We start from the raw sequence: 4,012 nt of genomic DNA, 5'->3' as shown, positions 1-4,012 counted from the left end.
GAAGCATGTTGTGAGACAATTAAACAACACATTTGAAATTTTTTCACCGAACTATCTTATACTAACCAAAAACCTTGCAAATAAATAAAGTAGTACAAGACAAACATTAGCTTGTCCCTGAAAGTCCAACAAAACTAAGCAAAAACCAAACAACAAAGTGGAAAATGGCGACAATGGAAATAATAATTGACAGGGACATTGAATCAGCATCAATACCTCTATGCATGTAGCAATGGCGACATTGAAAATGTTCAAAGAAACAACACACAAAAACACTAAATTAGAAGAAAAACCCTAAATCAGAAGAAAATAAAAAACCTAACTCACTACAATTAACGAAAATGAATAATGAAACGAGAATAATGAAAAATGGCAAGAAGTGAGACTGAAATAAAATAGAGTGGCATGCAACACTTACAAAGGCGACGAGGTTAGATGACAACGAAGTTGAGATGCAACTTAAAGAGGTTAAGATTCGATGGCCGCAAAGTGTGATGGTGGTGGCTAAATCAGAAGAAAAACCCTAAATCAGAAGAAATAATCAGAAGAAACACACATGCTGAATAACCTAAGCTGACACTGATAACAAGATCGGTGATATAAAAAATTATTAGATCTCGTACGAAATAAACAGAACAAAGTAATAGAAATCTTAGAACTGAAAAAAAAAAGTGAGAGCAAGACGAGAGAAATGAAGAACTCGCCGATCAGAGGATGAACAAGAAGCTGGTGAGGAAGAAGTAACAACGAATAGATTCTTTTCTTCCCATTCTCTTCCAAACCTAACAACAATTCTCAATTATTAACTAACAATTCTTTTTTTTTTTTTTGGGTCAAATTCAATTTAATTATTCCAAGACCAAACGCGTTTCTTCTTATACGTCAATGATTTTGTGGGTGTTGAGTGGTAATCGGTGACACTGTGCTGTGCGGTCATGGCTATGTCGGAGTCAATTGAAAAAAACTAACCCAACAAGTTGGGTAAGTTGGGGGACCAAATGAAATATTAATTAATTTTAAAGTTAAATAAACTAAATTATTTGGAACTTAAAAATTATTAAATTTGAATAAGAAAACAAATTAGTTTAAAGGCATATTTGTCCTTTAAAAATAATATCATTTCTCTCTCTTTTCTTATATCAAATAATATAACATATATTTTTTACATTTTTTCTTTTTTTCACATTATTTTCCACTTTTTTTTTCTCTCATATAGTATATTTGGATAAGAAGTTTTTCTGAAATAGTGTAATTTTCTTCAAAAATTCAAAACCTTCAATGTAATTTATAGAATGTTCAAAATAAAGAGATTGTATGCAAATATTTTGTCAAAACTAAATTTAGCGAATTTCAAATACTATATAAAATCTAAAAAATTCAAAATCCTTCTCTACTTTAAGAAATATGAATGATGGTCCATATTAACTTTTCAAGTTTATAATTTTAACCATTATATAAAAATTGCTCAATTTAAAAGTCCAATTCATTTATATAAACAACACAATTTAGAAATGAAATGAATTTAATTGAAATATTTAAATTGTCTATAATTCTTAAAATTTCTAACTATCTCGTCCAAACCTACTCTTAAGTTGGACGAACTTCTGTTTATACTTGTTGTTTAAAAAATATTAAAAAAATTACTATTTAAAAAAAAATGCAAATGTTGATACTTGTTGGACAAACTCATTCAACTTCAACCTTTCCGGATCATTACAACGCATTCTAGACGTGTTAGTGGGGACAAACTCTTTTATGGTAAAATGCAAATGTTGATCGTTACATTCCTATTTATTATAACTAATAACTTTAAAAGAACTATGAAAATAAAATCATAAAAATTGACATGAAATTTACCTGCGGAATTTCCTAAGGATAAAACAATCATAAACTTTGCTAACGGAATTTCCTGCGGAATTTGACATAAAATTTGCTTCGGAAATTTGCAGCAAATAAATCCTATGAAAAGTGATGAACTTTGCTGCGGAAAGATAGTCGTATGCAGATCCGCAACAAAAGAAAATGTTACCTGTCGTTTTACCTGCGGAACACGATACCGCAGGGACAGTCTTAAGATAGTTGTGAACAGCAGGAAAATCCGCACGTATTACTAGCGGATATATTTCCGCAGAAAAATCCGCAGGTAAAAAGCAAATTTCTAGTAGTATAAGTATTAAGTGTTGGATACATATACAACCGAAATAACTTATAAAAAAAATAACATAAACACTTATTATTCTATATAGTCCATAGACACAGTTGTATATTCTTGGTTAATGCTTATATTACTTCAATATTAAGTTTGAGAAATATTAATGAATACTTTTTGAAATATTATGTTAATAAAAACTATTTTTAAGAAATTAGGAAGATGAACATTTTATATAACACAATAAATTTATTTATTATCTTTATAATATGTTCAGTTAGTTAAAAAATTTATTCGATTAGATTTTCATACATAAATTTTTTTATTAAAATGAAAGATTTTTGCTTCATTTAATTTAATGGAGGTTACGAAGGAATTTTTTAAGGTTTAATGGAGGGTACGAAGGAATTTTTTAAAAGGTGTAGCATATTATAGGTGATGGATTTGAGGTGGTAACATATTTGGGATGTATTAGCTATCATTTGAAGCTTTTGAAAACTAATTTTTCCATTACAATTGAAGGATAAACAATCTTTTACAAAACATACTAGGAGAATTAGAGGCAGAAATATTCATAAATCGATAAACATACTTTTATTTAAAAATAATTATGTATATCGTTACATCGTTAAAAACTCTTCAAGTTAAATTTAATTCTTGAAACAATCCTCTATAACATAAGCAAGGGATCCGTAGTGAGAGAAAAAAAAATGTAAATCTAGATAGGGGATGGGGATGTGCCTAAGGAGTGCTGGTGATGATGTTTGTGGCGTATGTGATGCTTATGATTCTTAACCTTTTCATAACTCGTGGACAAGGAGATTGTTTTAGAAAAAAAGTGAAAGCGAGGATGAATAGGGGTTAAAGAAGGAGCATTGACATGGGCAAGGGTTGGGGCTAGGGTTGGGGATGATGATTTATGGTGATGATGTTTGTGTTGTTTGTGATGATTATGATCCTTACTCATTTCATAATTAGTGGATAACGAGTTAGTAAGTGCAGGGGATGGGGATGATTTTTGATGGTGATGGTGATGATGATGGTAATGTTGGTTGTGGTGTGAAATGTGGGCAGGGTTTGGGGCTGATGAATGATGGTATCATTTGTAGAGGGCGTTACCAAGATGAAGAGATTGAATAGGGGTTAAGGATGGAGGTTGAACAGGGGCGGAGCTTGGGGAATGTTGGTGATGATGACGGTGATGGTGATGCTGGAGTTTGTGTTTAAGATTATCAAACTCTTTAGCAAACATTACCATGAAGTTCACTTGAAGTACGACTAGTACCAAAACTCTAGCCATGTCTCTATGCAAGAAAAATTAACTTGAAGAGATTGGGAAGATATATTTGATACTATAAAAGTATCTCAAAGGAGTTCATTTATAGGAGCTTATGTCAATATTCATTAGAAAGTCATACTATAAACTAAGCAAACAAGTTAGTCAAATGAATTTCAAGTGGTAATTTTGATGGAGAAATATTAATGAAGTTACAAGTTGAAATATTAACAAGCCTCATCTTTTTGGTGGAGAAAGATTCAAGTACAGGAAGGATAGACTTATAAGTTTCTGTTGGAACCAATATGATTTTGCAGAACAACGTAATTTAATAAATTCCTTCGAAAGATGGGTACAATGTAATTTAACAAAGCAAATAAAGGTGATCAATTTTATGATCTACTAACAAAATATTGGATGCCAAACATAGGTACTTTGATAATATAAATTAGAAATTTCATTGATTCGAAAAATACAACACATACTAGAAGAATTAGAGGCATAAATATTGTTAAATCGATAAACATACTTTTGTTTAAATTTCTTTGTGTATATTATTACATGGATAAAAATACTTTTAGTTAAAA

The 4,012-nt window shown here is 30.3% G+C and overlaps 1 protein-coding gene across 1 annotated transcript in view; it reads right to left on the bottom strand.

The window, feature by feature from the left end:
- The window catches only part of LOC101500307 (putative ubiquitin carboxyl-terminal hydrolase 11), a 6,483-nt gene extending 5,949 nt beyond the window's left edge, over window positions 1-534 (bottom strand). The window contains exon 1 of the mRNA XM_027330236.2: window positions 419-534. The gene's annotated coding sequence lies outside the window, so the exon portion shown is untranslated. The remainder of the gene's footprint in view (window positions 1-418) is intronic.
- Between the last annotated feature and the right edge of the window lie 3,478 nt (window positions 535-4,012).

Source organism: Cicer arietinum, chromosome 6 (assembly GCF_000331145.2).
Source record: "Cicer arietinum cultivar CDC Frontier isolate Library 1 chromosome 6, Cicar.CDCFrontier_v2.0, whole genome shotgun sequence".
Lineage (NCBI taxonomy): Eukaryota > Viridiplantae > Streptophyta > Magnoliopsida > Fabales > Fabaceae > Cicer > Cicer arietinum.
The sequence above is the reverse complement of the archived record's forward strand: the minus strand, read 5'-3'. Positions and strand labels throughout refer to the sequence as shown.